The sequence below is a fragment of the Monodelphis domestica genome, chromosome 4 (assembly GCF_027887165.1).
Source record: "Monodelphis domestica isolate mMonDom1 chromosome 4, mMonDom1.pri, whole genome shotgun sequence".
In the NCBI taxonomy this organism is placed as follows: domain Eukaryota; kingdom Metazoa; phylum Chordata; class Mammalia; order Didelphimorphia; family Didelphidae; genus Monodelphis; species Monodelphis domestica.
The window spans coordinates 148192635-148203570 of NC_077230.1; positions in this window are offsets into that span (position 1 = coordinate 148192635).

The following is a 10936-nucleotide window of genomic DNA, read 5'->3' on the forward strand; positions in this document are numbered from 1 at the left end:
CAGAAAAGCTATTAAAATTAATTTCTGCTGCTGAGATACTTTCAGTCATATCTGACTTTCCCTTACTTTGGGGATTTCTCGGCAGATAAAGAAGTGCTTTGTCATTTCTTTCACCAGATCATGTTATAGATCAGGAAACTGAGCCAAGCCAGATTAAATAACTCGGCTAGTGTCACACAGCTAGTAAGTGTCTAAGGCTAGATTTGAATTTAGGAAGATAATTCTACCTGAATCTAGGCCTAAAACGTTATCCCCTGCTCTACCTAGTTGTCTGGAAAATTCTAAGCCCTATATAAAAAGAGGCTTTAAGAAAAGATTTTTTTTCTTACAACCCTCCAATCAAAAGGTAGGGAGCATTGATGGTGCCATATCCATGATGATGAGCCTCTGGAAATGAGCTGATTTTGAGAGAAACATTACCATATATGGTCTATGGCCCTGTTTGCTGATCAAAGAATTCATCGGCAAGTAGAGAAATGTCAATCATGCATCTCTATGCTAAACTGTTAATGCAACATTATGTTCATTCTGGGGAGGCAGGGTGAATTGACAATTCTAAAACAAAGCCCCGAGTACAGTCATTTAATTATTCTTATACTCTAAGAAAAAACATTTCTTTAAGAACAAGTGTTCAGCTTCCTGATCTTCAGTTCTGGGACTGGTTTTTATTAAAGCTCTCCCATCCAGTGGATTTTAGTGCACTCTGCCTTCAGATTCTCCAACCAATTGCATCATATCCCATATAATGTAATTCAAAAAGTCATGGAACTGGACTCAGGAGACTGGGGTTTGAATCTCATGGCACACTGTAAGTGTTGCAACCACATGAGTGCATTTCTCCTTCCTTCCTAAGACACCAATCCATTTCCTAGTTTGACTATGGAAAAGTCAATATTACCTTTCTGAGCCTCTGATTCCTTTTCTATAAAATGAGAGCAATACTTCTCTTTCTTTCCTTACAGACTTGTCATGAGAAAAGTGTTTTTTTCTAAACTTAAAGCTGTATAGGAAGAAATATGACATCATATTTAATGATATTATTCTCTTATGTTATAAATATTTTATGATAATCCTGATTCCCCCATCTCATTGTACAGCATCCTTAGATATAAAATTGTATATTCTTCAACTTCCAATTGGAGCTATGTATGCTTTTAATATCTAGAAAGAATATTTATATGTATTCAATATTTTTTAAGCAAAAAGATATGGCACTATTATTCCTTGTGAATTTCAAGCAATAGCATAGGTGAAAGCTCTTACTGAAAAGATAGGCTTTCCTGTTGTTGGTGAGTAATTGTCTGAAATAAGGAATGAGTTATTATTGTCAAGTTATTGATATGTCATTGGATGAAAAAAAATTCTATTCAATTTTCCATTCCATTCCTATCTGATGTTCAGTAAGGATAGATATCAAGTTCTTACCTGAATGCTTTAAGACAATAACAGGTTGAAAATTTTAAAAAATACCTTTCTCTTCACAAATAATGTCACACAATTCTCACAGATGAAACTATGCACATCCTGTAACTTTTATGTAAATTATCTTAAAGTTCTCTTTGAGCCTTTTGGAAGTAGTACCTTGTAATAAAGTTCACTCAGTATATTTAATTACACAATTTGCTGTTTATTTATAAAGAAGGAAAAAAGATGTGTTAGATTAGGAATCATAAGAACTGAGTTCCAGTCACAGCTAATGTAAAAATTATCATTATTTTAAATTGCAAAGTTTAAATTTCCTTTAGAGAAGAATTTTAGGTAAAGAAAGATGCAACTTCCCTGAATCCAGAAACTGAACTGTTGGAGAAGACACCATGAAGAAGCCTCCAGACCACAAGCTGCACAAAAAATGAACTTTGGGTGTGGTTGATTGAACATTTATTTGTATGTATACTTTAATGCCAAAGGGGACTGCCTCCTAACTGGCTTTTTGTCAATGCATTCAGCTATTATTGGTTTTTTTCCCCTCTTATCCTCAAATTTTTGTAATCTTTAAATTGATTATGTTTTTATGATCCTTTGGGGAAGTCCTTCTACCCAAGAGGATCAAATGGAGGTATGTAAAAATGGACTCAAATCCAGGACTTCAATCCCCAGAAGTCCTTGCTCCACTTCCCCAAAATGCTTTGTAATCTCACTGAATTCTCACCGGGGCTCAGAGCAAAATCATTATTTAAAGGGTCTCTACCCACGGCGGGCTATTCTCTTTCTGGCTCTGCTGGCAAACAGATGCATCTCATGATGTGAATGAAATTTGGATGGGCCTCATGGCGCACCTAGCACGTGCTTCTCTTGCTTGTATTTTCTTTAACCCTTGACCTTTAATAAACCTTATAAAAATAATACTCCTTGCAGAGAGAAACTAATTTCTACCTGCCTCAGCTTTCCCCAAAATTTTAACTTTTACACTATGCTATTAAAGAGATATGAATCCTTAGGAAAGTCACAGACTCTCAATTCCATATTTGCCTCATCTGTGAAATGAGATTAATATCTTCTGCTTCAACTACTTCATATGTTTGCTATAAGGATCTTAAAGGAAAAAAAAAGGAAAAAAAACATGTTTTAAAACTTTTAATATGTAATACATAAGCTAAAATGTATATATGGTGGATAGATTCATGATTATGTCATAGAATCTCAGGAATTTGTGATTTTAATTATCATAAATGTACTCAAGATTTTAAACTGAATTTCCTTATAGAATAACTTTTCAAGAAAAACAATTTATTGCAAAACTATTTAATTACTATGTAACTTTCCTTTCCCCTCCTTACTCATCATTACACAAGATATATGTCCAAAGATTTTATGTTTCTATCAGTATGATAAACCTAAAAAGGGACAGATCATGGATCTTTAATACTAATTTCTGTTTTTAAAAGATATAAATATATTTTAAAGCTTAGCCCACACCATAGAATTACCTTGAAGATATTTCTTCCCTTATGAACTAGCTTCCTCTCTCTCAATTTATATATGAAAATTTATCCTTAGACAATAACAGTTAATATTTATATAATTTATTGGCAGTCAAAAAACATTAAAATGAAAGTAAACATTCAAATAGCATATATAAGATTTCAGGTTAAGTCAAATCAAGTAAAAAAAATAAAAACAAAGCCAACAAACTGAATACCCTTGAGTGTCTCAAAAAGTCTATAACAAGAATACTAAATTTGATTTCCTAAATAACAAAGGAGAAATTAACAAAATTAAAAGTAAAAGAACCATTGAAATAATTAGTAAGACTGATTTAATTTTATAGAAAAAATAAAATAGATTAAAGTATTGCTTAAATTCATTAAAAAGGAAAGAAGAAAAATCATATAAATAGTATCAAAAATGAAATGGATGAATTTACCAGCAATGAATGAGAAATCAAAGTAACCATTTAGATCTATTTTTCATAATTGTGTGCCAATAAATCTGACAGTATAAGTGAAATGAGTATTTACAAAAAAATGTAAATTATACAGATTTAAAAAAGAGAATATAGAATAAGTTAAATAATCTCATCTAAGAAAAAAGAAGTTGAACAAGCAATCAATGATTTTTTTTTCTAAGGAAAAAAAAAACATTCTAGGGCCTGACAAGTTAACAAGTGAATTGTATCAAACATTTGAAGACCAATTAATCCCAATACTCTGTAAACTATTTGGGGGAAAAGGTAGAGAAGGAAACCTATCAAATTCTTTTCATGAAACAAATATAGTGCTGATATCTAAGCCAGGAAGAGAAAAACCAAAGAAAGAAAATTATAGCCCAATTTCATCAATGATTATAGATGCACATTTTAAAGTAAAATGCTAGCAGAGACTATAGCAATATATGACAAGAATAATACACTATAATCAGGTCATATTTATACTAGGACTTTAGGCCTAGTTTAATATCAGGATAGCCATCAGCAAAATTGACCATATCAATAACCAAACTAACAAAAATCAGATGATTATCTCAATAACTACAAAAATGCCCTCAACAAAATGCAACACCAATTGATATTAAAAAACAACAACAACAACACTAGAAAACAGGAATAAATGAACCATTCCTTAAAATGGTAAGTATTATTTACCTAAAACTTTTAGCAACTATTATCTGTAATGGACCTAAGTTAGAAGCCTTTCCAATAAGATCAGGGTGTAGCAAGGATGCCCATTATCACCACTATTATTTAATATAGTAATACAAATATTAGCTTTAGTAATAAGAAAAGAAAAAGAAATAGAAGGAATTAAAGTAGGCAAACTTTTCTTGGCAAAAAGATTCCCAGAAATTTTATATTTTCTATGGTTACATATTTCCTATGGTTATTTTAAATGGAGTTTCTATATTTCTTGTTTCTGTGTTTATGTGGATTTATTTTGTGTACAGCAACTTTGCTAAAGTTATTAATTATTTCAACTCATTGTAGTTGATTCTCTAGGATTCTCTAAGTATAACATCATATCTGCGAAGTGATTTTGACAAAAACTTTTGTGAGAATTGGAAAACAGAATCTGAGTACTGCTTTGACTGCATCACATAGATTTTGAAAAGATGTCTCATCATTGTAATTTTCTTCAATGAAATTATTTTTCTGTGATTTGTTCTCTAACCAATTTTATAGAATCATATTATTTAATTTCCAATTATTTTTTTTATTTCTCTCCATTTACCCTTACTGATTATTATTTTTATTGCATTATGATCTAAAAAGGTTGAATTTATTATTTCTGCTTTTCTGCATTTGTTTGCCATGTTTTATGCCCTGGTACATGGTCAATCTTTGTGAATGTACCATGTGCTGCTAAAAAAGAAACTGTATTCCTTTTTGTCCCTATTTATTTTTCTCCACATATTTACTAACTCTAATTTTTCTAAGATTTCATTTACATCTCTTACCTCTTTCTTATATATTTTTTTATTTGATTTATCTAGATTTGATAGTGGTAAGTTTAGGTCTCCCACTAGTATAGTTTTACTATCTATTTCCTCCTTAAACTCCATTAGTTTCTCCTTTAGAAATCTGGATGCTGTACCATTTGGTGCACACATGTTGATTACTGATATTTCCTCATTGTTTATACTGCTTTTTATCAGGATTATTTACCTTCCCTATCCCTTTTAATCAGATCTATTTTTACTTTAGCTTCATCAAATATCATGATTGCAAATCCTGCCTTCTTTCTATCAGTTGAGTCCCAATAGATTTTACTCCAACCTTTAATTCAAACCTTGTGCATGTCTACCCACCTCACATATGTTTATTATAGAAGACATATTGTAGGATTTTGGTTTCTAATCCACTCTGCTATTTGTTTTCATTTTATGGGTGAGTTCATCCCATTCACATTAAAAGTTATGATTGCCACTTGTGTGTTCCCCAGCATTTTGATATCCTCTGCTAGTTCTGTCCTTTCTTCTTTTGCTATATCCTTTTAAAAAAGTGGTTTGCTTTTAATCTGTCACCATAACTAATATGCTTCCCTTTCTTCCCCCTCCCTTTTTGTTCCCTTCTTATTTGGGGGGGGGGGTCTGTTAAGTTCCTCCCCCATCTCTTTCCCTACCTTTTTGTACTCCCTTCCCTCCTACACTCCTTAGTTTTCCCTTCTCATTTCCCCTGTAGGATAAGATAGTATTTAATGCCCTAATGGAGCTTGATGCTCCTCCTTCTCAGAACTAATTTCACTAAGAGTAAGGTTTAACTATTACCTATTAGCACTCTCTTCCTCTTCTTCTTATAATAGTATTCTTCTTCTCCCCTTCCCATGTATCTCTTTATGTGATAAAGATTATCCTGTTTGTCTTATTTCTTCAAGATTCTCTTGGTGCCATCCTCAATTCCCCCTCCCTTTTTCTTTTTTTGCATACCACTTATTACCCTAATCTCTTCCTGTGAATGATTCTTCTAGTTACTATAATAGTGAATATAATTTTTGAGAATTATAATTAATATATTTCCAATATATTAATATAAGCAATTTGATCTTATGGAAACCCCTAACAAAGAAAGTTTAAATAAAAGAACAATTTCCCCCTTTCCCTCTCTTATTTACCTTTTCATGTTTATCTTGATTTTTGTGTTTGGATATTAAACTTTCCACTTAGCTCTGGTCTTTTTTTTACAAATACTTGGAAATCTTCTATTTTGTTGAATGCCCATACTTTCCCTGGAAGTATATAGTTAGTTTTGATGGGTAGGTGATCCTTGGTTGAAGACCCATTTCTCTTGCCTTTCTGAATATCATATTCCAAGCCTTGCAGTCCTTTAGTGTGGAAGCCAGATCTTGTGTAATCCTTATTGGTGCTTCTTGATATCTGAATTGTCTCTTTTTGGCTTCTTGTAAAATTTTCTCCATAGCTTGGAAGTACTTGAATTTGGCAACTATATTCCTGGGAGTTCTTTTAAGGACTTAGTGTAGCGGGTGTTCTATGAGCTCGTTCAATGTCTATTTTGCCCCCTTGTTCAAGAACATCAGGGCAGTTTTCTTGGATAATTTCTTGTAATATTATGTCAAGATTTCTGTTTATTTCTGGGTTTTCAGGTAGACCAATGATTCTCAAATTCTCTCTTTGTGATCAGTTTTCTTGATCTGTGATCTTTTCAGTGAGGTATTTTATGTTTTCTTCTAGTTTATCAATCTTTTGAATTTGATTTATTAATTTTTGCTGTTTTTGCAAGATCATTGGCTTTCATCTACCTAGTCTTTAAAGACTGGTTTACTTTTTTGGTTTGGTCTATCCTGCTTTTCATGGCTTTCAGCTGTTTCTCCAATTGGGAATTCTTGTCCTTTAAACTGTTATTTTCTTTTTGAATGCTTCCATCTTTTTTGTAAGCTCCAATTAAAATTCTTCAAGAGCTTGTGGCCAATTTCCACTGTTAGAAGGTTTTGGTGCATTTATTTGCATTTCCTCTTCTGCTATTTCCTCTGTAGTCTGCATTTTTCATTCATAAAAATTATTCAGGGTTAACTTCTTCTTCTTGTTTTTCTTGGTGTTGGGAAGTTGTTCCTAGGCACTGTTTGCCATCACTATGTTGGTTTTTCCTTCCTTTTCCAGTCAGAAATATGATTAAGGAGGGCAGGCTCTCTGTGTATAGAGCTAAGGAGCAAGTGTTTTGCCTGCAGTCTCTACAGCTTCTGCTGTTTGCTGCCCTTCTCTGTGCTCCCCATAGGCTCTCACTGTCCGTGTTCTTCAGCCTACTGGAGTTTCAGGTTTATCTGCTCTAAGGGGTAGGTCTTTGGTGATCTTAGTCAACTGCCAAGGATCTAGAGGTGCCCCTCACTCACTCACTGATTCTAGCATGCACTGGCTCTGACTCTGGCTCCATAGGTGGGCTAGGGTTAACTCTAATTTTGGTGGAAGCTTTTTCACTCCCTTATTATGTGGATATCCCCAAATCCCATGTAACTTCAGTGTTGTGCCCTACTGTAGAGTCCCTTTGTTCATATGAAATTTTTTCTTTTTTTTTTTTTGCCTTTTGAGGTAGTATATATCGGTAGGTGCTGAGAAGAGGAAGAGTCCTGCATCTAGACTGCCACCATGTTTACCTGAAAACAAACCCATGAACTTCCTCTTGGCTTTTCTCCCCTTCCATGGAGCTCCACTGGGCTCCTCAATGACTATGTCTCTCTCTCCTCTTGACCTTCTCCTTCCCCGAGGCTATAACCATCTCAGCCTGCATTTCCTACCTTAATCTCCTCCTCCGCCTCATGTTCCTTTGTACTCATACTTTCCTATCAAAGGGAGTATCATAGGGTTTGCCTGCCCTATCCAACCACTGACTTGTCCGTGTCTTTCATTTCCACCCTGGTTCTCAGTTCCTACCTCTCCTCAGGTCCTATCACAAAGGTGAGCACCTTCCCTTGTGGGACCCTGCTGGTCAGGGAAGTCCATTAAGGAAAACCCCACACTCCCAAAGGACATATGTGAAAGTAAGCTAACCACATTGAGATGAATAAATATGGAAGTAGAAATGCAAAAGCAAAGCATATGTATATATGGGCATGTGATTTGGGGATTAGGATTTTTAAAAATCACTCTATATCAAAAATGAATAAAATGGAAATAGTTATCAAGTAGTAACATTTGTATAACCCAATGGATTTGCTTCTCAGCTCTGGGAGGGTGGAAGGAAGAGGGAAGGGAAAGAAAATGAATCATGTAAACATGGAAAATATTTTTAAATATTTAAAATTTAAAATTAAAATATGTTAGATTATTTGGTTTCCAATTAATTTTTAATTTGTCTTTCTGTGTACATTTAATAATTATAATTTATTGTTTTATGATCTGAAAATGATGCATTTATTATTTTTGCTTTTCTGCATTTGATTGTGAATTTGTTTATGCCATAATAAATGGTCATTTTTGTATAGGTACCAAGTACTGGTGAAAAGAAGGTATATACTTTTTTATTCCCATTCAGTTTTTTGTAAAGATCTATTCTAGGTTTTCTAAAGTTTCATTAGTTTCTTTCACTTCTTTCTTGTTTATTTTTTAGTTCAAGCTATCTAGATCTGAATGAGGGAGACTGAGATCCCCCACTATTATAATTTTGCTGTCTATTTCTTCCTGAAGCTAATTTATCATATATACTCCCCATGTTGTCATACACTATCCCCCCAAAACAAAACATTGATTTGCCTGTAACTTGAAGATAGCAAGCTTTTTTCCATAATGCCCTAAGACTGATTCTCCACCATTACATCCACTTGATTTTGGCTTTATTCCTGTGTCTCTATATGCATTGAGAAAAAGTCCGTTATTGGTCTCTCTGCTGGCATTTTGTTGCTATTGCTATCTTTAATTGCTGCATTCATTCATTACTCTTGCAGTTTTTGACACACAATACATATAGGATATATAGAAAGAAATCTTTGAGAGAAAAAAATGTGAAGCCAGGGAACCAGGAAAGGAGTTTTAAAAAAAAGAAATAAGGCTTAAAGAAAATCAGATATTCTAAAAGGTATAAATTAAGAAGAAAAATATTTCTTTGTGAGTGGTTTTGGGAAAGGAAGACAACCCATTGAAAAGTTTTAGATTGTATTTAGGGAATAGTAAACTGGTCAATCAGGAAGACCTGACTTCAAATCCAGCCTCAGATACTTCCTAGCTATGTGATTCTGGGAAAATATTAACCCTGTTTTCATCAGTTTCCTCATCTGGAAGATGAGCTAGAGAAGGGAATGGCAAACAACTACAGTATATTTGCTAAGAAAACCCCAAAGTGGGTCTTGAAATATCAAACACAAGAGAAAGATCTGAACAACAACAAAAAAGAAGACTAGTAAAGGTTGAATTGTAGAACATGTCAAGGTGAGTAATATGCAAAATGACAAGAAAGGAATGAAGGGGTTAGATTACAAACCCAAGATTAGAGGGAATCAGGACTAAGAAGGAATTATTTCATAGGAGAGCATACTGGTGCTGTAGCCAGCTCCCACCTGTTCATAAAAGTTGTTGATTAGATTTTCAGTGTGAGAACCTATATGTCAGAAATCATAAAATGAAACAAATCAGTGATTGATGTATCCTTTTGTTGATCATCTAGACTTAGGAAAAGAATAGAAAAAATGTTCATCATTCATATTAAACTTAAGTGCGGCATATGCACATTTGGGTAAAGGTGGAAAAGAACCAGATGTTAAATGCTTACCAGCACACTATTCGATATATATATATATATATATATATATATATATATATATATATATATATATATATATATTAGTAAAGTCCCTTTGACAGCAGTGTGATGGATGGATTGGAATAGGGAGAGATTTTAGATAGAGACCAATTTGGAACTCATGACATTATAATCAAAGGGAAGAAATAATGAAGGTCAGAATGAGAGAACTGGCTGCATCAGTATATGAGAGCTATTGCATAGGAGCCATAAGATATGGCCACATATGGATGAACATTTGACATTATAATTGTCATTAAGGCCTCTTTGTCACCTTCTTCTTGCAAGGGTAATTTTGGAGTATGAAAAGATGTTGTCCTTAGAACATTTTTATCTGTATCAAAATAAGCCAAAAATGCCCTTTGACAAAACTAGTTAAAGATCTCATTTATCTTTTTGGAATAAAAAAAGGCTTATTTCTATAAAAATTGTTTGCTCTGCTTTCAAAGTAAATGGCTTCTGTGGATCTTGTTATGACTTATGAAGGCTGCACAAAAGCTGAGTTACTTGTAGGAGCCTGTACTCACTTAGTTTATTGACAGAATTTTATTCTATGGATCACAGAGCATTGTTTGAGTGCCTCCAGGGTCATGTGGTACTTTCCAGATTTCTAGGAACTCTTTATTTCTTGTCTTGATTTCTTTCATTACCATCCATTATGTACACTTTTGATCCAGTCACAACCCTTCTTTAGTTTGATCTTATGCCCATGCTTTTTTAGTATAAAAATATTACCCTGGGCAAAAAATTGTTCTTCTTTTTAATGAGTGTCCTTATCATTAGGAGGATAACAAAACACTAACAAATATTCCTAATCTCTGCCTCACTACTGCCACAATGCTTAGTTTTCCTAATAATCAGTTAAAAGCAGTATTCCTAAAAGCCCTCTTAGTAACTCTGAAGAAAAAACAATCAAATTTGTTAAATTTCTTCATAATTTTGTTTGTGGTAGACAGAAATATTGAAGACTGTAAGTATGAAGAATTACTGAAAATGAATATGAAGAAGAGTCATAAAAAGGAGAAGAAAGGTATCTTGATTGAGAGAAAAAAAGAAAGGAAGAATTAAATAACCAGATAAGAGCAGGAAATTAAAAGGAAATTGCAAAAGGACAAGGGTGACAAATGGGAGAAGGAATAAAGAGACTATGGAAGAGAACAAATGAGAATAGAGGAATTTAGACTGTTTTTAAAAAAACCAGGTTAAGCTAAAATTACTTGAGACATAATTGCCTTTATAGGAGAAAAGGGAAAAAATAGA